Consider the following 26541-nt stretch of genomic DNA (forward strand, 5'->3'; position numbering starts at 1 on the left):
TATTTGACTCCACCCACATCCTGCTGATTGGTCCATTTTACAGAGAGCTGATTGGTCTATCTTACAGAGAGCTGATTGGTCCATTTTACAGAGAGTTGATTGGTCCATTTTTGACAGAGTGCTGAGTGGTGCATTTACAATCCCTGAGTTAGACACAGAGTTCTGATTGGTGCATTTACAATCTTTAGCTAGACACAGAGTGCTAGACAGAAAAGTTCTCCAAGTCCCGGCTAGATTAGCTAGATACAGAGTACTGAGAGGTGTATTTACGAACCTTGAACTAGACACAGGGTGCTGATTGGTGTGTTTACAAGCCTTGAGCTAGACACAGAGTGTTGATTGGTGTATTCACAATCCCTTAGCTAGACATAAAGGTTCTCCAAGTCCCCACTAAGGAGCGCAGCTTGCTTCACCTAGTGGCTCCCACGCAGGGCCGCAGATGGAGCTGCCCGCCACCTGTGGGCCTGCACTTCTCAGTCCTTGAGCGGTGGATGGGAGCGGGCACCAGGGAGCTGCGGCCGGCGCCCTTGGAGGAGGGTCAGGCCTCGCGGGAACCCACAGGTAGGGGTGGCGGCGCGGGGCTGGGGGGGCCCTCGGGCAGCGGCAGGCTGCGCGGGAGGGCCGGCACTCCTGTGGGACGCGGCGCACCCTCCGCAGCTGCTGGCCCTGGTGCTAAGCCCCTTACTGACTGGGGCCCGCAGCGCAGCGTCCCCCGGCTGCTCTGAGTGCGGGCCCGCCAGCCCGCGCCCACCCGGAACTCACGCTGGCCCGCCCGCGCCTTGCGCAGCCTCGGTTTCCGCCTGCACCTCTCCCTCCACACCTCACCGCAAGCAGAGGGAGCTGGCTTCAGCCTCGGCCAGCCCGGAGAGAGGCTCCCACAGTGCAGCGGCAGGCTGAAGGGCTCCTCAAGCGCGGCCAGAGTGGGCGACGGGGTTGAGGAGGCGCCCAGAGCGAGCGAGGGCTGCCAGCATGCTGTCACCTCTCACAATGGCGTGATCTCAGCTCACTGCAACCTCCGCTTCCAGGGTTCAAGTGATTCTCTGCCTCAGCCTCCTAAGTAGCTGGGATTACAGGTGCCTGCCACCACGCCTGGCCAATTTTGTATTTTTAGTAGAGATGGGATTTCACCATGTTGGTCAGGCTGGTCTCAAAACTCCTGACCTTGTGATCCGCCCACCTCAGCCTCCCAAAGAGCTGAGATTACAAGCATGAGCCACTGCGCCCGACCCATTATCTTTACTTTTTTCTTTTTTTCTTTTTTTTTTTTTTGTTTGAGATGGCATCTTGTTCTGTCGCCCAGGCTGGAGCGCAGTGGCGCGATCTAGGCTCACTGCAAGCTCTGCCTCCCGGGTTGATGCCATTCTCCTGCCTCAGCCTCCCGAGTAGCTGGGACTACAGGCGCCTGCCACCACACCCGGCTAATTTTTTTGTATGTTTAGTAGAGACGGGGTTTCACCCTTAGCCAGGATGGTCTCGATTTCCTGACCTCGTGATTCGCCCGCCTTGACCTCCCAAAGTGCTGGGATTACAGGCATGAACCACCGCGCCCGGCCTCCATTCTCTCTACTTTTCATATAAAGAACTTAAAGCAGCAGGGCATGGTGGTTCAGAGGCTGAGATGGGAGGACCGCTTGAGCCCAAGAGTTTGAGACTGGCCTAGGCAATGTAGTAAGACGTTCTTTCTACCAAAAAAAAAAAAAAAAAAATTAAAAATTAGCCAGACATGGTGTCAAACACCTGGAGTCCCAGCTACTTGGGATGCTTGAGTCTGGGAGGTTGAGACGGCAGTGAGTGATGATCATGCCACTGCACTCCAGCTGAGACAACAGGGCAAGAACGTGTCTCCAAAACAACAAAAACAAAAACCCAAAACTTAAAAACAGGCTAACTGACTTTTTCAAGGTCACAAAACTAGAAAATGACAGAACTGAGACTTTATTTCAGGTGATCTAACTTTAGGGCCCATATACTTAATCATTTATCTGTGTTACCGCAACTGAGTTTTTGTGAAGGCTCAGTTGAAGCAACTTTTACAGTTAGTTGGGAAAGTTCAATGCCATGCTGGTACAGCTAGTCTGGCTAGGACACCTAAGAATCCAGACTTCATAGTGGCTACCACACTCTGGAGACCATTTTTCTGTACTGAACCATTAATAGAGGGCCAAAAAAGGGCTTTGAGGCTGCTGTGTATATGCATACACTAAGTTTTGGTGATTTTAAAACATATTCCCCAGTTTTTTGAAACTGCTCATTGAGTGGTGGTCTTTGTCTCCTTTCCTTGAACTTGGAGGGTCTTTGTGACTGCATCATGACTCTACATGTGTTGCAAGGCTAGATTATGAAAATGTCATGCAGCTTCCAACTTGGCCTCTCGGCATGCTCACTTTCAGAACTTAGCCATTATGATGAGAGGAAATCCAAGCAACTCCACGGAAAAGCCACATGACAGCACAAACTAAGGTCCAGTCTGAGGGGCAGCATCGACCATCACACATGTGAGTAAACAAGCCTTCAGACAATTCCAGTCCCAGCTGCCAAGTCACCCTCAGCCCTGAAGTCTTCCTAGTTGAGTCTCTAGATATCCTAGAGCATAGATAAGCCATCCCTACTGAGCCCTCCTCCAATTACAGATTTGTGAGCAAAATACATGGATTATTATTTTAAGACACAAAGATTTGGGATAGTTTGTTGAGCAACAATGGTAACTAGAAAACCAAGTATATATTACTCTCCTCATCACATGCTTGCTTATACACACACACCAGGCTCATTGACTTTACCTGATGTTTAGTCAGCTGCCTATACAATACGTTTGGCCCTTTTTCCCTGAAATTGCTTTCCAGCTAACTTTGAGCTTAATTTCTTTTTTTTTTTTTTTTTTTTGAGACGGAGTCTCGCTCTGTCGCCCAGGCTGGAGTGCAGTGGCCGGATCTCAGCTCACTGTGAGCTCCGCCTCCTGGGTTTACACCATTCTCCTGCCTCAGCCTCCCAAGTAGCTGGGACTACAGGTGCCCGCCACCTTGCCCGGCTAGTTTTTTGTATTTTTTAGTAGAGACGGGGTTTCACCGTGTCAGCCAGGATGGTCTCGATCTCCTGACCTCGTGATCCGCCCGTCTCGGCCTCCCAAAGTGCTGGGATTACAGGCTTGAGCCACCGCACCCGGCCGAGCTTAATTTCCAAAGTAAGAGCAAAGACTAAGACACACAGGAAACACAAGGCTGCTAGCCTGTAGTTGAGTCTGGTAGTCCAAATATCTACTCTCCCCTTCTTTGGCCATAGAAACCCCATGTGATTTAGTTCTGGCCAACAGCATGGATTGAAAAGTTGCTGTGAGTATTAAATGAGTTATACATGCAAAGTACTTAGAACAATACCTGGAACATAAAAATTTATCACTGTGAATGAGGGAGCTGCTTTGGTCTTGAGGGCATTGTGAATTGGACAAAGTTGACCTAAAAGTTTTAATAATGCAAGAGGAGTAGATTCTACTCCCCAAATATCTGAGAATCCATCCTTTCAGCCTTAGCTCAGACCTTTATTGGTTCTCACTTTGGTTTTTTTGGTAAGCAGCTGCCAAAAAAAGTCTCTCTGCTTTATTTTCCTTCAATTCATTCTTTTTTTATTAAACAAGTATTTGAGTGCCTGTTATGTTCATTATAATCTAATCACAGTTAATTATTTAATGACAACAGTGTTAAGTTATATGTTTGTTTGTTTGAAATGAAGTCTCGCTGTGTCACCCAGGCTGGAGTGAAGTGGCACGATCTTGGCTCACTGCTGCAACCTCTACCTCTGGGGTTCAAGTGATTCTCCTGCCTCAGCCTCCCAAGTAGCTGGGACTACAGGCATGCACCACCACGCCCGGTTAATTTTTGCATTTTAGTAGAGATGAGGTTTCCCCATGTTGGCCAGGCTGGTCTTGAACACCTGACCTCAAGTTATCTGCCTGCCTTGGCCTCCCAAAGTGCTGGGATTACAGGTGTGAGCCACCACGCGCAACCAATAAAGAAATAACATTTCTCCAAAGAAGATACACAAATGGCCAATAAGCACATGAAATGATCCTTAACATCATTAACCATTAGGGACATGTAAATCAAAGCCACAGTGAGATCCCCATTCATACCCACTAGGGTGGCTAAAATAAAAGTGATAGACAATAAGAAGTATTGAGAAGGATGTGGAGAAATTGGAACTGTTATATATTGCTGGTGAAATTGTAAAATGGTACGGCTCCTTCGGAAAACAGGAAGTTCCTTAAAATGTCAAACAGAATTACCAAATGAGCCAACAATACTGCTTCTAGGTATACGCCCTAAAGAACTAAAAACAGGTGTTCAAATAAAAACTAATATACAAATGTTTATAGCAACAGTATTTGTAATAGCTAAAAAGCTGGAAAAAAAAATTGTCCATCAATGAACAGGTGGATAAACAATATTATTCAATCATAAAAAAGAACTAAGTGGCTGGGCACGGTGGCTCATGCCTGTAATCCCAGCACTTTGGGAGGCCGAGGTGGGTGGATCACAAGGTCAGGAGTTCAAGACCAGCCTGGCCAACATAGTGAAACCTCGTCTCTACTAAAAATACAAAAATTAGCTGGGCGTGGTGGCAGGCGACTGTAATCCCAGATACGTGGGAGGCTGAGGCAGGAGAATCACTTGAACCCGGGAGGTGGAGGTTGCAGTGAACCGAGATTGTGCCACTGCACTCCAGCTTGGAGTGAGACTCACAGAGTGAGACTCAGTCTCAAAAAAAAAAAAAAAAAAGAAAAGAAAAGAGAATTAAGTATAGATACATGCCACAACATGGATGAACCTTGAAACATGCGAAGTGAGAGAAGCCAATCACAAGCAGCCATATATTGTGTAATTCTATCTATATAAAATGTCCAGGGTAGGCAAATCCATAGAGACAGAAGTAGGTTGATGATTATCAGGGGCTAGAGGGAGGGGGCACTGGGGAGTGATTGCTAATGGGTAAGGGGTTCCTTTTTGCAGTAATGAAGTGTTCTAAAATTAAGTAGTGGTGAAAGTTGAATTGCAGATTATATAAAAACCACTGAAATGTGTACTTCAAAAAGGCGAATCTTATGAAATATGAATTATATCTCAATAAAGCTGTCATAACAATTGTTTTGAATGAAGAAGGGCTCTCCGAACACATAACCGAGAAGCCATAAAAGACTGATATGTTGGACTCCATAAAAACACAGCCTCTCACTCCTGGTCTCAAGGGATCCTCTAGACTGCAGGCTCACCACCATGCCTGGCTCCTACAAATGTTTAAGAGAGAGAAACGCCCCTATATCACTTTAAAAATGCAAATTAAAACCAAAACAGGCCAGGTTCAGTGGCTCACACCTGTAATCCCGGCACGTTTGGAGGCTGAGGTGGGTGGATCACCTGAGGTCAGGAGTTCGAGACCGGCCTGGCCAACATGGTGAAACTTCGTCTCTACAAAAAATACAAAAATTTGCCAGGTGTGGCGGTGCATGCCTATAATCCCAGTTACTCGGGAGACTGAGGCAGGAGAATTGCCTGAACCCAGGAGGTGGAGGCTGCAGTGAGCTGAGATTGCACCAGTGCATTCCAGCCTGGGCGACAGAGCGAGACACTGTCTCAAAAATAAATAAATAAAAATAAAATAAAACCAAAATAAACAATTATTTTTACCTACTAACTGCCGAAGCTTTAAACATTTTATAATACTCAGTATTGGTCAGAGAGTTAAGAAAAAGACACTTTTGATGGTAATGTAAATTAGTAGAAATATTTTTAAGGACAAAGTGACTTCTGTTATAAAAAGAAAGTATGGGCTGGGCGCAGTGGCTCACACCTGCAATCCCAACACTTTGGGAGGCCGAGGCAGGTGGATCATGTGGTCAAGAGATCAAGACCATCCTGACCAACATGGTGAAACCCCGTCTCTACTAAAAATACAAAAATTAGCTGGGCATGGTGGTGCGTGCCTGTAGTCCCAGCTACTCGGGAGGATGAGGCAGGAGAATCACTTGAACCGGGAGGTGGAGGTTGCAGTGAGCTGAGATCAGGTCACTGCACTGCAGCCTGGTGACATAGCGAGACTCTGTCTAAAAAAAAAAAAAAGAAAGAAATTTGGCATACCAAAATTCTAGTAAAAGCACAGATATATACACAAGGATGTTCATCAGAAAACTGGAAATAAATGTCCTTCAAAAATGATTGGATCAGTAAGTTATGATCTAGTCATAAAGTGGAAGATTATAATGCCACTGAAGAGATAGATCTACATGGAAAGATTTTCAAGATTTGAGTGGGAAAAATAAAAAGCCAGTTGCTGGCAGGACTGGGACTAAGGTGTGGCAAGGCCTTGGCCTACGGTACAGTGCTTAAGGTGACACTCACAATCAGGGTGGTACAAGTGCAGAGTCAGTCCCTGTGAGTGAGTGCCTCCTTAAATAGTACATCCTAGTCTCTCTCCTGTTGCCTCACTCTCGGCCCTCCAGAATAGTGTGCATTATAGAACCACATATCTATATGTAATAATTATTTAAACAAATAAATATATGTAATTGTATAAATCAGTACACACTTTTGGGATAGCATATACGTATGTATATTTATACATTAGTTTTATTATATATAGGTTATATAACATTTATTGCTTATATACACATTAGTGAAAGGGAAAATATTGGAAGAATAGATACCAAACTATTAGCAATCATGTTTCTGTGGTATGGGATTATGGGGGGTTTCACTTTCTTATATACTTGTATTAGTCCGTTTTCACACTGTTATAAATATACTATCTGAGACTAGGTAATTTATAAACAAGAGAGGTTTAATTGACTCACAGTTCTGCCTGCCTGGGGAGGCCTCAGGAAACAATCATGGCATAAGGGGAAGCAAGACACCTTCTTCACAAGCTGGCAGGAGAAACAGCCACTTTTCAGCCATCAGATCTTGTAATAACTCACTATCAGAACAGCATGACTGGGCACAGTGGCTCACCCCTGTAATTGCTGCGCTTTGGGAGGCTGAAGTGGGTGGATCACTTGAGGTCAGGAGTTCGAGACCCACCTGGCCAACATGGTGAAACCCCTTCTCTACTAAAAATGTAAAAATTAGGCTGGGCGTGGTGGCTCACACCTGTAATCCCAGCACTTTGGGAGGCCAAGGCGGGTGGATCACGAGGTCAGGAGATCGAGACCATCCTGGCTAACATGGTGAAACCCTGTCTCTACTAAAAATACAAAGAATTAGCCAGGCATGGTGGCGGGCGCCTGTAGTCCCAGCTGCTGGGGAGGCTGAGGCAGGAGAATGGCGTGAACCCAGGAGGCGGAGCTTGCAGTGAGCGAAGATCACGAGACTGCCCTCCAGCCTGGGCGACACAGCAAGACTCCGTCTCAAATAAATAAATAAATAAAATAAAAATTAGCCGGGTGTAGTGGCATGTCCTGTAGTCCCACCTACTGGAGAGGCTGAGGCACGAGAATCACTTGAACCTGGGAGGCAGAGGTTGCAGTGAGCCAAGATCGAGCTACTGCACTACAGTCTGGGCAACAAAGCGAGACTCTATCTAAAAACAAAAATGGTGTGAACCCGGGAGGCGGAGCTTGCAGTGAGCTGAGATCCGGCCACTGCACTCCAGCCTGGGCTACAGAGCGAGACTCTGTCTCAAAAAAAAAAAAAACAAAAAAAAACAACAACAATTACATAGTTTTTGGTTATACTAAAAAACAAGAAAGGTTTTAAAAATAATAGCATGGGCCAGGGACGGTGGCTTACACCTGTAATCCCAGCACTTTGCGAGGCCGAGGCGGGCGGTAACCTGAGGTCGGGAGTTCGAGACCAGCCTGACCAACATGGAGAAATCCCATCTCTACTAAAAAACACACACGCACACAAAATTAGCCAGGCGTAGGGCTGAGACAGAATTGCTTGAACCTGGGAGGCAGAGGTTGCGGTAAGCCAAGATCGCACCATTGCACTCCAGCCTGGGCAACAAGAGTGAAACTCCGTCTCAAAAAAAAAAATAATAATAATAATAATAGCATGACCATACAAAAGTATTTGATATGCTATATATGTGTGAATACTGAATTGAGCACTTTGTGTAACTATTGTTGCTATATAGATACTATGTGAGGATGAAATCATGAAAAAGATTAATGAATATTATATGCTTTTGAAACATGTATTTAAAAAATTATATAATAGCATTCCCTCTGCTAAATTACATTCTTGCCAAGTAGAAATTCAAGTTACACAAGCAAGAGCCTATTTTAACTTTTGGATGAATGTTGTCTTCCCATATATATATATGCCTTACCTATCTGCTCCTAGAAAAGATAAGGTTAAATGTCTTTCACATGGGAATTTCAAAGAGTTTAAGGGCAATAATTAGTCCTCATAATAACTCTGTGAAGTGTGTGTATTTTATCATACCTATTTTCACGTGAGAGAACCGACAGGCTAAATGGTTTCCTGGTATTCTGTACTCTATTATTTTTGAAACTAAGACTGTTATTGCTTCATTGGCCGCTTTTTTTTCTTTGAGAAGTAATAAAGCAACGTTGGGTCAATAAACCAAACAAAAATAGCTATTTACCTGTCATTTTTTTTTTTTTTTTTTTTTTTTTTGTGACACGGAGTCTTGCTCTGTCGCCCAGGCTGGAGTGCAATGGCATGATCTTGGCTCACTGCAGCCTCCTCCAGAGTAACTGGGGTGTGCCACCATGCCCTGCTAATTTTTGTATTTTTAGTAGAGGAGGGATTTCACCACGTTGGCCAGGTTGGTCTCAGACGCCTGACTTGAGGTGATCCACCCACCTTGGCCTCCCACAGTGATGGAATTACAGGTGTGAGCCTCTGTGCCCAGCCACATGTCAAATTTTTTTTTTTTTTTTTTTTGAGACAGAGTCTTGCTCAGTCGCCCAGGCTGGAGTGTGGTGGCGCGATCTCGGCTCACTGCAAGCTCCGCCTCCCGGTTTCACGCCATTCTCCTGCCTCAGCCTCCTGAGTAGCTGGGACTGCAGGCACCGGCCGCTGCGCCTGGCTAATTTTTTTGTATTTTTAGTAGAGACGGGGCTTCACCGTATTAGCCAGGATGGTCTCGATTTCCTGACCTCGTGAACCGCCCGTCTCGGCCTCCCAAAGTGCTGGGATTACAGGCGTGAGCCACTGTGCCCGGCCTACATGTCAAATATTTTTAAAATAATCCCAGCACTTTAGGAGGTCGAGGCAGGCGGATTACGAGGTCAGGAGATCAAGACCATCCTGGCTAACACGGTAAAACCCCGTCTCTACTAAAGAATACAAAAAACCGGGCGTAGTGGCGAGCGCCTATAGTCCCAGCTACTTGGGAGGCTGAGGCAGGAGAACGGCATGAACCCAGGTGGCAGAGGTTGCAGTGAGCCGAGATTGCGCCACTGCACTCCACCCTGGGGGACAGAGCAAGACTCCGTCTCAAAAAAAAAAAAACAAAACAAACCACACGCACAAGGATAGTATTTTTATTTTTTGGACTTTCTAAGCAGTCTTTAGCATTTTTAATTTACTCTATACCCAAATAGTTGATTGGGACAACATTTTCTTTCCTTTTTTCTTTCTTTCTTTTTTTTTTTTCCCATTTTTTTGAGACAGGGTCTTGCTCTCTCACCCAAGCTGGAGCACAGCAGCATGAACAGGACTCACTGCAGCCTCGACTGCCCACGCTCAAGTCATCCTCCTGCCTCAGCCTCCTGAATAGCTGGGACTATAGGCACAGGCTGCCACACCTGGCTCATTTTTGTATTTTCCTGTAGAGATGGGGTTTCACCATGTTGCCCACAAAGGTCTGGAGCTCTTGAGTTCAAATGATTCTCCTGCCCTGGCCTCCCAAAGTGTTGGGATTACAGGCATGAGCCACCATGCCCCGCCAGGACAATGTTTTCTAAATTAAAATATATTACAAAATAAAGAAATAATCAGAGTAGCTCTGCAGTAGCTTCACCTGAGATTTGCTCTGAATATTTCTTTAATTATAAGAAATGTACTTACAGATAAGTAATGTGGTTTAGTGACTAGGAGACCTATTTTTAAAGATCCTGTCCTGGCACACTATAAGAGTATGATACATTTTTGGAACAGACAGGGTTTAAATGTCTTTCACTGGTGCCACACACTATGCTAACCACTTTATATATATTATCTCATTCAATCCGCAACATGGTGAGGTAGTTTCAGCCATTATATTTCTCATTTTACAGATAAAGAGAGAGCCCAATAGTGAGACTTATTTAACATTACATAGGAGGTAAGAAGTTAGGCAGGATTCTAAACATCAAGCCATTTTGATCTTGCTATTTTCACCTCATTTTTTGCACTCTGAACTTGAATCACATATGTGATTTTGACCTGCCATTTTGAACCCTGTATGTATGAATATACCCATGTAAACTATTGTTATAACCAGTTTAATTCTTGATCAAATTTCTCTGCAGTACAGTGAAACTATTTCCAATTTTTTTTCTATTCTCATTTTTTTTCTTCCTTTTTTTTTTTTTTTTTTTTTTTTGAGACAGAGTTTCACTCTGTTGCCCAGGCTGGAGTGCAGTGGCCTGACCTCAGCTCACTCCAACCTCCGCCTCCCAGGTTCGAGCATTTCTCCCACCTCAGCCTCCTGAGTAGTTGGGACTACAGGCATGCACCATGCCCAGCTAATTTTTGTATTTTTAGTAGAGATGGGGTTTCACCATGTTGGCCAGGCTGGTCTCAAACTCCTGACCTCATGATACACCTTCCTTGCCTCCCAAAGTGCTGGGACTACAGGCGAGAGCCACCGCGCCCAGTCTCTGTTCTCGTTTTTATTTTACCAAAATTATGCTCAGGATAAATTTTTTCCATGTGTATTTAAAGATAAGATTCATTTCAGTCATTAGGTCTTTTTTTTGTAATTTAGAGATGGGTGTCACAGGCACCATCATAGTGCAGGACAGCCTCGAACCCCTGGCCTCAAGGGAGCCTCCTGCTTCAGCCTCCAAAAGTAGCAGGGACTATAGGCATGCACCTTTATGCTGGGCTATTTTAGACATTAGGTTTTTATCCTCATCAAACTCTGTCCATTTTAACTACTGCTATTGTGAACCTTCTTTTATAGCTGTTATTTCTGTGAAATTTGAGTTTTTCCTCTGACAGTCAAAACATTCATTGGATTAACATGGTAGGGTCGAAACATTCTTTTTTGCCTGGGATATAAGAATTCAGGCTGGGCACAACGACTCACGCCTGTAATCTCAGCACTTTAGGAGGCCAGCGCAGGAGTATCTCTTGAACCCAGGAGTTCAAGACCAGCCAGGGCAAGAGCAATGTATCAAGACCCCATCTCTACAAAAAAAAAAAAAAAAAAGAAAAAAGAATTCAATAAACGTCATTTTTTATGATAGTGATGATGAGACAACTAATACCTGCTTTAGCCCCCTCTCAGGAGGCTCCAGTGTAGAAAGATGTGACAGTGATTTGTAATCCGTGAAAGTTAAATAAATGCCTTTTTACTAATTGTTAAAATAAGTTGTAAAAATCCATCCTCTGAAACTTCTGAAAGGCAAGCACCTTCCTATTCCTGCTGTGATGTTATTTGCAAATATGCTTGCAGCCAGGATAGGCAGGCACTTGTAGTCCCAGCTACTGCGAAGGCTGAGGCAGGAGGCTCCCTTAGGAGCCCAGGAGTTTGAGGTCAGCCTGAGCAACTTAGTTGCAAGACCCTGTCTCCAAAAAAAATTTTTTAATTAAAAATAAATTCATTCTTGTAAGGACATTAAAAAAATATATGGTTGCAGACATCAACAGATTTCTAAGTATATCCTAGTAACACTTTACTCACTGCTGTCTTGTCATTTGTTTTCTAGCCCAGCCTCATTAATTTTTCTTTCTCTAGCCCTAGCATTGAAATCCTTTGTGATATAGAGACCAGCTTTGGCACTCTAATGGTTTCTTTACCATTGGTTATCCGTTTCGTCATCTTGATTGCTGTAACTGTTGCATAGGATTGAGTGAAATAGCATTACTGGCTGGCAGTTCTTGAGAAAAATTAAAACAAGCCCATTACCAAATGGATTTTGTCTCAGCAAGAGTGCAGGTACACTATTATCATAGGAAAATCTCCTCTTATCATAGCTCTCTGTCTCTTGCCTAATGCACCCCTGAAAGGTTTTTTTTTGGTTTTGTTTTGTTTTTTCAGATGGAATTTTGCCCAGGCTGGAGTGCAGTGGCGCGGTCTCGGCTCACTGCATTCTCCACCACGCGGTTTCAAGCGATTCTCCTGCCTCAGCCTCCCGAGTAGCATACAGGCATGTGCCACCATGCCTGGCTAATTTTGTATTTTTAGTAGAGACAGGGTTTCTCCATGTTGGTCAGGCTGGTCTTGAACTCCCAACCTCAGGTGATCCGCCTGCCTCAGCCTCCCAAAGTGCTGGGATTATGGGCATGAGCCACTGCGCCTGGTCAAGAAAATTGTTTTAAAGATGAGGTTGTATTAGGGTTCTCTAGAGGGACAGAACTAATAGGACAGATGTATATATGAAGGGGAGTTTATTAGGGAGCGTTGACTCACAACGATCACAAGGTGAAGTCCTATGATAGGCCGCCTGCAAGTTGAGAAGCAAGGAAGCCAGTCCAAGTTCTAAAATCTCAATGGCTAATTTTGTATTTTTTAGTAGAGACGAGGTTTCAACATGTTGGTCAGGTTGGTCTCAAACTCCAGACCCCAGGTGATCCTGCTGCCTTGGCCTCCCAAAGTCCTGGGATTACAGGCGTGAGCAACCACGCCCAGCCTTAGTTTAGCCTTCTTAATGAGTGTAAAGTGGTATCTCATTATAGTCTTGATTTTCCTAATGGCTAAAGATGTTAAGCATCTTTTTTTAATGTGTTTATTGGCCATTTGTATATCCTTCTTTAGAGAAATGTCTATTCAGATATTTTGTCCATTTTATCTTTATTTTTTAGAAACCAGGTCTTACCTTGTTGCCCAGGTTGGAGTACAGTGGTGTGATCATAGCTCACTGCAGCCTGGAACTCCTGGGCTGAAGCGATCCTCCCACCTCAGCTTCCCAAAGTGCTGGGATTACAAGGATGAGTCACTGTGCCTGGCCCCATTTGTCCATTTTTAACTTGGATTTTCACTTTTAGTTCAGAAAATTCTATTAATATATTCAACTCATTTGATAATTTCTCCTGATGCTTCTCTGCTCCTTAGAAAGTATGTTTTATATTAGATCATTGTTTATTCAAATAAGCACTGCATTTATTGAGGACCTAATATATGTCCAACTTAGACTAAATATTTGGGCGACAGTTGGAGACCTTAAGGAATTCACCATCTCTCTTCCTAAGGAGATGTTTTGCAACACAATGCTGTAAATACTGTTGCAGGCCTCACAGTAGATTAAAATGGCTTAACAGCAAAACCCCTGTGGGGATACGAACAAGAAGGTTTTAACTAACATTACAGATATAATACAATGGAGTTTTTGTGCAAGGTGGAAAAAGTCAAAGTATACAAATTTAATCTCTCACCAGTCACCACAGTACAGAAAACACTGATCACATCAAACATGAAGACAGCTGAGTAAGAGGTGCTGGCCTTAGAGCAGAGCTTGCAGAACAGAACAAACAGAACGAAGGCAATTTCCCAGTACTAAGTAAAACTGGGAACTTTTGTAGAGCACTGCCCAAGCCTCTTCAGCAATGCAGTTCATAAAATCTTTATTTGAAGTAATCATTTGGAAATTACAGGTTGATAAAGTATCACTGTTTTTGCAAATAGTAATAAAGGAACTGACCTCAGAAGTCACCTTGCATCCTAGCCAGACCTGCATGGTGCAAGAGAACAGGACACATGAAAGAAAATAATCACTGGTCTATACAAGAAGAGAAATTAAAATAGAAAACACAACTTAGGCATGTATGGCTAAGGGCTTTCACAGTTCTTTTTCTTTTTCCTTTTTCTTTTTCTTTTTTATTTTTAGAGACAGGGTCTCACTATGTTGCCCAGGCTGGAGTGCAGTGGCTATTCACAGACACAATACCACTACTGATCAGCAGGGTTGTTTTTTGTTTTTTGTTTTTTTTGAGACAGAGTCTTGCTCTGTCACCCAGGCTGGAGTGCAGTGGCGTGATCTTGGCTCACTGCAACCTCCGCCTCCTGGTTCAAGTGATTCTCCTGTCTCAGCCTCCCCAGTAACTGGGATTTAAGGCACCTGCCACCACGCCCAGCTAATTTATAAATTTTTAGTAGAGACAGGGTTTCACCATGTTGGCCAGGATGGTCTCGATCTCTTGATCTCATGATCTGCCCACTTTGGCCTCCCAAAGTGCTGGGATTACAGGCGTGAGCCACCACACCCGGCCTAGCAGGGAGTTTTTGACCTGCTCCATTTCTGACCTGGGCCAGTTCACCCCTCCTTAGGTAACCTGGTGGTCCCCACTCCTAGGTGGTCACTATATTGATGTAGAACTTATGCTGACACCTGATCAGCACAGCACACACTATAGCCCAGAACTCCTGTGCTCAAGCCATCCTCCTGCCTCAGCCTCCTGGGTAGCTGGAACTTACAGGCATGCACCACCACATCCAGCTCACTGTTTTGTAATGAAGAGAAAAATGAAAATAAATATCAAAATATCATAACCTTCTGCATATTGTTTATGTTGCATATAGACATGTTTGTGTGGACTGCAAATGAGAGCTTTTTTTTTTTTTCCTTTGAGATGAAGTCTCGCTCTGTCACCCAGGCTAGAGTGCAGTGGCCCGATCTCAGCTCACTGCAAGCTCTGCCTCCCGGGTTCATGCCATTCTCCTGCTTCAGCCTCCCATGTAGCTGGGACTACTGGCGCCTGCCACCACGCCCGGCTAATTTTTTGTATTTTTAGTAGAGACAGGGTTTCTGTATGTTAGCCAGGATGGTCTCGATCTCCAGATCTCATGATCTGCCTGCCTTAGCCTCTCAAAGTGCTGGGATTACAGGCGTGAGCCACTGCGCCTGGCCTTTTTTCTTTTTTTTTTTTTTGAGACAGTCTTGCTCTGTAGCCCAGGCCGGAGTGCTATGGCATGATCTTGGCTCACTGCAACCTCTGCCTCCTGGGTTCAAGTGATTCTCCTGCCTCAGCCTCCCGAGTATCTGGGATTACAGGAGCCTGTCACCACGCCCGGCTAATTTTTGTAATTTTAGTAAACATGGGGTTTCACCATGTGGGCCAGGCTGGTCTCAAACTCCTAACCTCAGGTGATCCACCCGCCTCGGCCTCCCAAAGTGCTAGGATTACAGGCGTGAGCCACCATGCCCAACCCAGAGCTCTTTTATACTGCAGATTTTAGACACTTGGTTAGTCATTTTTGCTGTCTTCATAAAGTCTTGCTCTAAGGAAGCATTCCCATTCCAGCTAAATATGTTAATCTTGTGGAATCTACTAGGGACAATCAAAATTCTGGTTCCTGGAATGGCTTATTTAAACCCTCTCTATTCCACCAAGGGCCCAAGGAAGCTTACTAGAATGATACAATATGATTTTTTGAAAAAAGTCATTGCAAACCTAATCTATGATAAACCAGAGTGCTAAATAGAATATTAACATATCCTGGAGGCTTCAATAAATATTAAGATTTAGTGCTGATAATAAAGTGTCATCTGTGAAGTAATTTGTATTTTTATAATGAACAGAGAGTTTACACAATTTTTTTTTTTTCCTTACCTTGAGTATAATTTTTGTTCTGAGGCCAGGTGCAGTGGCTCACGCCTGTAATCCCAGCACTTTGGGAGATTGAGGTGGGTGATCACCTGAGGTCAGGAGTTCAAGACCAGCCTGACCAACAGGGCAAAACCCCGTCTCTACTAAAAATAAATTAGCCGGACATGGTGGCGGGCGCCTGTAATCCCAGCTACTCAGAAGGCTGAGGCAGGAGAATCACTCAAACTCGGGAGGCGGAGATTGCAGTGAGCCAAGATCGTGCCATTACACTCCAGCCTGGGCAACAAGAGAGAAACTCTGTCTAAAAAGAAAAGCAGGCCGGCTCGGTGACTCACACCTGTAATCCCAGCACTTTGGGAGGCCCAAGTGGGTGGATCATGAGGTCAGGAGTTTGACACCGGTCTGGCCGAGATAGAGAAACCCTGTCTCTACTAAAAATGCAAAAATTAGCCGGGCACAGTGTCAGGCACATGTAATCCCAGCTACATGGGAGGCGGAGGCAGGAGAATTGCTTGAACCTGGGAGGTGGAGGTTGCAGTGAGCCGAGATCGCACCCCTGCACTCCAGCCTGGGCGGGAGAGCAAGACTCTGTCTCAGAAAACAAAGCAAAACAAAACACTGTAGGAGGCCAAGGCGGAAAGATCTCTTGAGTGCAGGAGTTCAAGTTCCCGTGATCATGCCACTGTACTCCAGCCTGGATGACAAAGTGAGACCCTATTTCTTTTTCTTTTTTCTTCTTCTTCTTCTTCTTTTTTTTTTTTTTTTTTTGGAGACGAAGTCTCGCTCTTGTCCCCCAGGCTGGAGTGCAATGGCATGATCTTGGCTCACTGCAACTTCCACCTCCCGGGTTCAAGCGATTCTCCTGCTTCAGCCTCCCGAGTAGCTGGGATTACAGGTGCATACCACCAGGCCCAGCTAATTCTTTTTACATTTTAAGTAGAGACGGGGTTTCACCATGTTGGCCAGGCTGGTTTCGAACTCCTGACCTCAGGTGATCTGCCGGCCTTGGCCTCCCAAAGTACTGGGATTACAGGTGTGAGCCACCGTGCCTGGCCAGGTGAGACCCTGTTTCTAAAAATAAATTCTAGGACATTAAAACATATAAAAAAGAATAAAGAAGAAAATAATATTTAAAGTCACCCATAATTCTTTTCCTCCCCAAACCAAAACCATAGGAGAGGAATGTTATACTACTCCAGAGTGTGAACAAATCTCTTTGGGAACATAGAGGACAAGGCAAGTAATGGTGACTGGGGAATTGGAGAATGGTTAACGTTCTCCAGTTGGGAGATGACAATTGATGCTGGCTTTAGCCTGGAGAAGGGGCAGGGAAAGGCGCTGAAGGCGGAGGGAATAGTCAGTAGGAAATGATAGAATCACTCTCTTTTTTTCTTTAATTAGAAAGAAGATAAACTTTGGGAAAGAGCCTGATACATTCTGAGAACTCTAAGAGGTTCAGTGTGTCTAGACTATAAGAGGTAAAAGGGGGGGATAAGGTTGGAAAAAGTGTGAAGACCTTTGTTCATAAAGCTAAGGAATTGGGCTGCTTTCTGTAGGATTGTCCTTAGTTATACTGAGATAGGCAAGGTAATTGACAACTGGAAGCATGATGCTGTTCTTTAACCCCTTAACTAGAAAATTGTTACTTAGCCCGACTGGGTGTGGTGGCTCATGCCTGTAATCCCAGCACTTCGGGAGGCCAAGGCGGGCAAATCAGGAGGTTAGGAGATCGAGACCATCCTGGTTAAGATGGTGAAACCCCGTCTCTACTAAAAATACAAAAAAATTAGCTGGGCGTGGTGGGCACCTGTAGTCCAGCTACTCGGGAGGCTGAGGCAGGAGAATGGCATGAACCCAGGAGGCAGAGCTGGCAATGAGGTGAGATCACACCACTGCACTCCATCCAGCCTGGGCGACAGAGTGAGACTCAGTCTCAAAAAAAAAAAAAGAAAAGAAAATTGTTACTTAGCTTAATCACCCCACCAGATTTTCCTCTACGTCCTCATTTTTCTGTGACCAAAGTTGATGGTTAGGAAAAAAAAAAAAAAATCCTTACAGGAGGATGCAAGAAGACAAGATAATGGCAAATGTTGGGGCTCAGAAAACAATACCCCAAAGTATGGTGCTTTGGCATGCTGAGCATTTTGAACTAAAGGAAATTAAAAGGCCTTAGAAGCAGCCTCAGAACCAAGAACTTTATGTCTCCTGTTCTGAAGCTCCCTTATCTGAAGCTCCTCCAGAAGGAATATAGTTGCCTTTGATCACTGAAATTTCAAAACAGAGAGGATGAAACTCATAGAGCAGAAAGACTGAGGAAAGTCACCTCATCTAGACAGGCTTTGTCACAAGCCATTGTGTGTTCTTCAGGTCCCATTCACTTTTCAAATAGAATCATTTACAAATGATTGCCTATTCTTTGGGTCCAGTCAGCTCTCTCGAAAATCATTTACTGCCTCTCAAAATTGCCTACATTTTTCCCGTCTCCCTTCTCCCTCTCCCTTATAAATCTTCAGCCATCTGGCCCTTCTTTGAGTTTCATATTTTGTATGGCTGCTGTGCACATTTGCATGTTAATAAATCTGTTTGCCTTTTCTCCTATTAATCTATTGTCAGTTTATTTCAGCGGACTCGAAACTTTTAAGACGTAGAAAAAAATTCCCTTCTCCCTGACAAAAAATAAGATGTCTTACAGATGTTCTACATAAAGATTTGGCAAACAGAATGCATATGAGTAATCCTTAGCTGTGAAACCATTCTCGTAATAGTTTGTGTTAGGTGCATTTTCTTAAAGACATTTATTTTTGGCATATGGAAAGATTATTCTGTAATATTTGAAAGGAGAAAAAAACCCTCACAGTTCTGATAGTTCCATTTTTTATTCTGCACTTTATGAAGGGTAAATGTGTGGAGTCTGTTTCTGGATGGTAGCAGAAATGTTATAGGAAAGGGGTTCCGATCCAGACCCCCAGAGAGGGTTCTTGGATCTCCGGCAAGAAAGAATTCAGGGCGAATCCGTAAAGTGAAAGCAAGTTTATTAAGAACGTAGAGGAATAAAAGAATGGCTACTCCATAGACAGAGCAGCCCCAAAGGTTGCTGGTTGTCCATTTTTATAGATTTTTTTTTTTTTTTTTTGAGACGGAGTCTCGCTCTGTCACCCAGGCTGGAGTGCAGTGGCGCGATCTCTGCTCACTGCAAGCTCCGCCTCCTGGGTTCACACCATTCTCCTGCCTCAGCCTCCCGAGTAGCTGGGACTATAGGCGCCCACCACCACACCTGTCTAATTCTTTGTATTTTTAGTAGCGACGGGGTTTCACCGTCTTAGCCAGGATGGTCTTGATCTCCTGACCTCGTGATCCACCTGCCTCGGCCTCCCAAAGTGCTAGGATTACAGGCATGAATCACCACGACCGGCCTTTTATAGATTTTTTTTGAGATGGAGTCTCGCTCTGTTGCCCAGGCTACAGTGCAGTGGCATGATCTCGGCTCATTGCAACCTCCGCCTCCCTGGTCCAAGCGATTCTCCTCCTTCAACCTCCTGAGTAGCTGAGATTACAGGCACCCGCAACCACACCCGGCTAATTTTTGTATTTTCCGTAGAGATGGGGTTTCACCATGTTGGCCAGGCTGGTCTCGAACTGTTCACCTCAGGTGATCCACCTACCCTGACCTCCCAAAGTGCTGGAATTCCAGGCATGAGCTACCTCAATGGCCCTATTTCTTGATTATATGCTAAACAAGGGGTAGATTATTCATGTCTCCCCTTTTTAGACCATATAGGGTAACTTCCTGACATTACAGTGGCAGTTGTAAACTGTCCTGGCCCTGGTGGGAATATAGCAGTGAGGACGACCAGAGGTCACTCTTGTCACCACTTTGGTTTTGTTGGGTTTTAGCTGGCTTCTTTACTGCAATCTGTTTTATCAGCAAGGTCTTTATGACCTGTATCTTGTGCTAACCTTCTATCTCATCTCATCCTGTGACTTAGAATGCCTTAACCGTCTGGGAATGCAGCCCAGCAGGTCTCATCGTCATTTTACCCAGCTTCCCCGGCCGCTTTTTTTTTTTCCCCCAGAGGGAGTTTTGCACTGTCGCCCAGGCTGGCATGCAGTGGGGCGATCTTGGCTCACTGCAACCTCCGCCTCTCGGGTTCTAGTGATTCTCCTGCCTCAGCCTCCTGAGTAGCTGGGATTACAGGCACAGGCCACCACACCTGGCTAATTTTTGTATTTTTAGTAGAGACAGGGTTTCACCATGTTGGTCAGGCTGGTCTCGATCTCCTGACCTCGTGATCCGCCTGCCTTGGCCTCCCAAAGTGCTGGGATTACAGGTGTGAGCCACTGCACCTGGCCACCCAGCCCCTATTTAGGATGGAGTTGCTCTGGTTCCAATGTCTCTGACAGATATACACTGAAAAAACTGGTTAGATTGATAACTATATAATGGGAAAAAATCCCCCTAGGAGGATGAGTCAGTAAGTAAAACGTAATCATAGTTCTGAAGGAAAAGAATGCCAAAAATGCCAGATATACAGTAAGTCTCATGCTGGATTAAATAGAGACATGTCCTAAAATGCCTAAAAGGAGGCTAATGATTAGCCCTCTTTTTAATCATTATTATTATTATTTGAGACAGGGTTTCACTCCATTGCCCAGGCAGGAATGCAGTGGTGCGATCTGGGCTCACTACAACCTCTGCCTCCAAGACTCAAGCAATCCTCCCACCTCAGCCTCCCAAGTAGCTAGGACTATAGGCACATGCCACCACACCCTGCTGACTTTTTTTTTTTTTTTTTTGTAGAGACGGGTTTTGCCGTGTTACCTAGGCTGGTCTGGAACTCCTAGGCTCAAGAGATCTACCTGCCTGGCCTCCCAAAGTGCTGGGATTAGAGGCGTGAACATCATTCCCAGCCTAATCATTATTTTTATAGTTAAAACTTGTATTTTTCTCTATAAAAAGGTGTGGAAGGTTATCTTGCTTTTTTGAAAAAGGTTGAGACCAAACCTAGACAAAAGTTTTATCCTAAATTTGTTGTATGATTTGATTTCCTACTGCAACATGGGTTTTAAAATCAGCTTTTATTTTAAGGGAAAAGGAATACATTCAAGTGGAAGAGGTTCAAATTTTAAATCATGATTAGTTTTGTATTTGGAAAATAAAACCATCACATTTCAGCTCCAAATATCTAATCGGTTTTAACTAGGGAAATTCTAGATTAAGAAAGAAGAAAGTAAGTTTTGACATGGGTGTTTCTGTGTTTCAGGGGCCTCCAAAAGGATGAATATGTACTTATCTTACACGGGGTGAAGGCTGTGAGAGTGAGTATTACAGTAGCTTCATTATTACACAGATCCTGCTCTTGAAATTATTTGTGTAATTTTTGCAAGCAGATAGCCCAGTGCAGATATTTGGAGGTCACTATGAAGGGCCAGATAAATATTACTGAAAGCCAGAAAAACTAGAAAGCAAGGCCATAAGAAGGTCTTGTTTCCTTTTTTTTTTTTTTTTTTTTTTTTTGAGATGGATTTTAGATCTGGTTGCCCAGGCTGAAGTGCAATGGCCTGATCTTGGCTCACCGAAACTTATACTTCCTGGGTTCAAGTGATTCTCTGGCCTCAGCCTCCTGAATAGCTGGAATTACAGGTATACGCCACCACGCCTGGCTAATTTTGTATTTTTAGTAGAGACGGGGGTTTCTCCACGTTGGTCAGGCTGGTCTCAAACTCCCCACCTCAGGTGATCTGCCCGCCTCAGCCTCCCAAAGTGCTGGGATTACAGGTGTGAGCCACTGCGCCCAGCCAAAAAGGTCTTGTTTACTGACTTCAGTGTATTTCATATGCTTATGCAACAGCCTTACCTGCTAAGTAAGACAAATGTAGACATGCTTAAGAACTGGCAAAAGTATTGAAAAGGTATTAAAGGTTTGTATAATGTGCAGTACATGGTATTATTCACATTCATTATGATTTTTTCTAATCCTGAAGATAGAAATATAAGCCTACACAGGATCAAATATTTGCCTTGTTTTGTGTCTTCAATTGGCTGGCTTTTTTTTTTTTTTTTTTTTTGAGACAGAGTCTCTGTCACCCAGGCTGGAGTGCAGTGGTATGATCTTGGCTCACTGCAACCTCTGCCACCTGGGTTCAAGCAATTCTCCTGCCTCAGCCTCCCAAGTAGCTGGGATTACAGGCGGCTGCCACCACACTCGGCTAATTTTTTTAGTTTTTAGTAGACATGGCGTTTCACCATCTTGGCCAGGCTGGTCTTGAACTCCTGACCTTGTGATCCACCCACCTCGGCCTCCCAAAGTGCTGGGATTGTAGGCGTGAGCCACCGCACCTGGCCCTGGCTGGCTTTTCACTTCAGTGGCTGTGAACATTTTCTGGGTATTTAGCAGTATATGATTTAGTCATCAATCTCTGATATTATAAATCTTTCTGTGGAAATAAGATTTTCACACATTAAATAATTGTACATGAAATAATGACAGAAAAATGCTTTATGATTTTATCACTTCTCTTTAGATGACTATGCTATGCTCATCATACTGTAATACAGAGCTTTTAGAGATTAATATTGGGCCAAGAGCGGTGACTCACGTCTGTGATCCTACCACTTTGGGAGGCCGAGGTGGGCTGATCAGGGTGGTCAGGAGTTCAAGACCACCCTGGCCAATATGGTGAAACCACGTCTGTACTAAAAAAAAAAAAAAAAAAAAGGCCAGATGTGGTGGCACGTGCCTGTAGTCCCAGCTACTCAGGAGGCTGAGGCAGAAGAATTGCTTGGACCTGAGAGGCGGAGGTTGCAGTGAGGTGAGATTGTGCCACTGCACTCCAGCCTGGATGACAGCAAGACTGCGTCTCAAAAAAAAAAAAAAGAAAAAAAAAATATTAGTATTGATATAGCATTTGTACAAAGTTATATACCCAGAAGGGATTCAATAAATGCATGCTTGCTGATTAACAACTTTTATTAAGTCATAGTACTTCTATGTAAGTTACAAAGTGTGATTCAGACCTTTTGGGGAGTCATAAAGGAAAAATCATATTCTCTGATCATATTAGGATCTATGTTTAAATGGAAAAATCTCCAGCTTCTACATTCTGGCTATGAGCAGTAGGAATCATGACATATATATATATTTTTTTAATGTAAAAACAATTTTTTTTTTGAGACAGAATTTCGCTCTTGTTTCCCAGGCTGGAGTGCAGTGGCGCGATCTTGGCTCACTGCAACCTCCACCTCCTGGGTTCAAGCGATTCTCCTGCCTGATTTACATTTTTCCAGAATTTTCTAAGTATATGTTTATAGAGAATTGAACATACATACAGCTGGGATAATGTATTACTTACATTTAACATTCTGGTTTTCCAATTTAATACTATATCATGGGCATGTCCCCATGATATTATTTTCTATAAATACCATTTTAATAGCTCTATAGTATTTCATGCTATTTATATTTCATGGTTTACCCAGCTGTTATTTTATTGTTAGATATTTAAATTAATTCCAGTTTTTTAGTACTATATATAAACAATGCTGTGATAGACATTTTTGTCTGCCTTTCTGAGTATTTCCTTAGGACATGGCTATTCTTAATTTTTTTATTTTTTATTTTTGAGACAGGGTCTTGCTCTGTTGCCTAGGCTGGAGTACAGTAGCATGATCATGGCTCACTGCAGCCTCGACCTGCTGGGCTCAAGTGATCCTCCCACCTTAGCCTCCTGAGTAGCTGGGACCACAGGTATACACCATGGCCGGCTAATTTTTTCATTTTTTGTAGAGACAAAGTCCCACTATGTTGCCCAGGCTGGTCTCCAACTCCTGGTCCTCCTGCCTGAGTCTCTCAAAGTGCTGGGATTACAGGCATGAGCCACCCCACACCCAGCTTAGTGTAATATTTTTCAAGAATTTCATTTCATTGATTCTATAAATGCATAAATCTTAAATTATTTCAGACTCTAATCATATAAACTACAAATGTAAAATATGCACAAATATATTCAGGGTCTGAGCAGAAGTTATCTATGAAAATTTTTCTTTAGTAAGTCAATTCAAAAGCATGAATAACATTTCGTGAAGCATTTTTCTTTTCTTTTCTTTTTTTTCTTTTTTGAGACAGTCTTGCTCTGTCACTCAGGCTGGAGTGCAGTGGTGCGATCTTGGCTCACTGCAAGCTCCACCTCCCGGGTTCACGCCGTTCTCCTGCCTCAGCCTCCAGAGTAGCTGGGACCACAGGTGCCCGCCACCATGCCCGGCTAGTTTTTTTGTATTTTTAGTAGAGACGGGGTTTCACTGTGTTAGCCAGGATGGTCTCGATCTCCTGACCTCGTGATCCACCCGCCTCTGCCTCCCAAAATGCTGGGATTACAGGCGTAAGCCACTGCGCCCGGCCAGCATTTTTCAAGTGGATCAATTTTTACTCACTTTTATAGACCCATTATTTTATTTAACTCATGGTTATTTTGACACACAATGTTTCCTTACATCATATAGGTTAGGCCTCATTTACTCATTCACTCAGGTGGAGGTGCCCTTTCCCCTGACTTAATCTGTATTAGTGAGTGTTTGCCGTATTACCTCCCATTTTAAAACAGTGTAAGTCTAGGCTGGCTGTGGTGGCTCACGCTTGTAATCCCAGTACTTTAGGAGGCCAAGGTGGGCCGATGGCTTGAGCCCAGGCGTTGGAGACCAGCCTGGGCAGCATGGTGAAACTCAGTCTTGACGAACAATAAAAGAACGTAGTGGGGTGTGGTGTTGTTGCACCTGTAGTCCCAACTACTTGGAGGCAGAGACAAGAGGATCACCTGAGCCCACCAGGTCAAGACTGCAGTGAGCTATGATCATGGCACTGCACTCCAGCCTGGGGACAGAGCAAGACCCTGTCTCAAAAAAATAGAATAGGCTGGATGAGGTGGTTCACGCCTGTAATCCCAGCACTTTGGGAGGCCAAGGCGGGCAGATCATGAGGTCAGGAGTTCAAGATCAGCCTGACCAATATGGTGAAACCCCGTCTCTACTAAAAATACAAAAATTAACCAGGCATGGTGGCACACACCTGTAATTCCAGCTACTCAGGAGGCTGAGGCAGAGGATTGCTTGAACCCAGGAGGCGGAGGTTGCAGTGAGCCAAGATTGTGCCACTGCACTCCAACCTGGGCAACAGAGTGAGACTCTGTCTCAAAAAAAGGAAAAAGAAAGGCCAGGTGGGGAGGCTCGGCTGGGCGGGGTGGCTTATGCCTGTAATCCCAGCACTTTGGGAGGCCCAGGCAGGAGTATCACGAGGTCGGGAGATTGAGACCATCCTGGCTAACATGCTGAAACCCCGTCTCTACTAAAAATACAAAAGAAAAAAAAATTAGCCAGGCATAGTGGTATGTGCCTGTAGCCCCAGCTACTCGGGAGGCTGAGGCAGGAGAATTGCTTGAACCCGGGAGGTGGAGATTATAGTGAGCTGAGATTGCACCACTGCACTCCAGCCTGGGCGACAGAGTGAGACTCTGTCTCAAAAAAAAATGTGTGTGTGTGTATATATATATAACAAATATATATATTGCAAGTATATATATTACACGTATATATATATTACAAATATATATATATGCACAGACACACCCACACAAAATTAGCTGGGTGTGGTGGCGAGTGCCTGTAATCCTAGTTACTTGGGAGGCTGAGGCAGGAGAATCGCTTGAACCTGGGAGGCAGAGGTTGCAGTGAGCCGAGATCGCACCAGTGCACTTTAGCCCGGACAACAGAGCAACACCCTGGAGTCTCACAGAAAAAAAAAAAAAAAAAAAGAATTCAGCCAGCAACGTGAATAAGCTTAAAAAAGGAGATTCTTCCCCTGTTAAGCCTCCAAGTGATAACACAGTCTGGTTGACACTTTGCGATCTTGTGAGACTCTGAGCAGACAGCCCAGCTAACCTGCCCAGACTCCTGACATGGAAACTGAGAGATAATCAATACATGTTGTTTTGAGCTGCTACGTTTGTGGTAATTTGTAACACAACAATAGAAAATGAATTTAAGTAAGTACCATCAAAAGATGAGAGGAAGGAACTTATCTCCCTTGTTCCTTGCTGTATGTAGTACCTGAAACAACGACCAGCGCATAGTTCAGTAAACATCTGTTGGTTATATATATGACGGAATAAATGTATGGATGGAGGCAAAGGATTGGACTGGATTCTAACAACATGGCTAGTGGCTATAGGCTAAGAAATAGTAATTTCTGGCTGGGCGCAGTGGCTCATGCTTGTAATCCCAGCACTTTGGGAGGCCGAGGCGGGCGAATCACAAGGTCAGGAGTTCAAGACCAGCCTGACCAATATGGTGAAACCCCATCTCTATTAAAAATACAAAAAGTAGGCCGGGTGCGGTGGCTCAAGCCTGTAATCCCAGCACTTTGGGAGGCCGAGACGGGTGGATCACGAGGTCAGGAGATCAAGATCATCCTGGCTAACACGGTGAAACCCCGTCTCTACTAAAAAATACAAATAAAAACTAGCCGGGCAAGGTGGCGGGCGCCTGTAGTCCCAGCTACTTGGGAGGCTGAGGCAGGAGAATGGCGTGAACCTGGGGGGCGGAGCTTGCAGTGAGCTGAGATCCGACCACTGCACTCCAGCCTGGGCGACAGAGCGAGACTCCGTCTCAAATAAAAAAAAAAAAAAATACAAAAAGTAGCCAGGCATGGTGGTGCACGCCTGTAATCCCAGCTACTCGGGAGGCTGAGGAAGGAGAATCGCTTGAACCCGGGAGGCAGAGGTTGCAGTACTTTTTTTTTTTTTTTTGAAACAGAGTCTGACTGTCACCCAGGCTGGAGTG

At 44.4% G+C, this 26541-nt stretch overlaps 1 long non-coding RNA gene across 1 annotated transcript; it reads left to right on the plus strand.

Annotated features, from left to right (window-relative positions):
- The first annotated feature begins 178 nt into the window (after window positions 1–178).
- On the plus strand, window positions 179–23098 carry LOC139357192 (uncharacterized). The gene is made up of 4 exons (XR_011609984.1): window positions 179–561; window positions 2391–2495; window positions 20975–21029; window positions 22236–23098. It is a non-coding gene; the product is annotated as an uncharacterized lncRNA (long non-coding RNA).
- The last annotated feature ends 3443 nt before the right edge of the window (window positions 23099–26541 follow it).

Source organism: Macaca nemestrina, chromosome 11 (assembly GCF_043159975.1).
Source record: "Macaca nemestrina isolate mMacNem1 chromosome 11, mMacNem.hap1, whole genome shotgun sequence".
Lineage (NCBI taxonomy): Eukaryota > Metazoa > Chordata > Mammalia > Primates > Cercopithecidae > Macaca > Macaca nemestrina.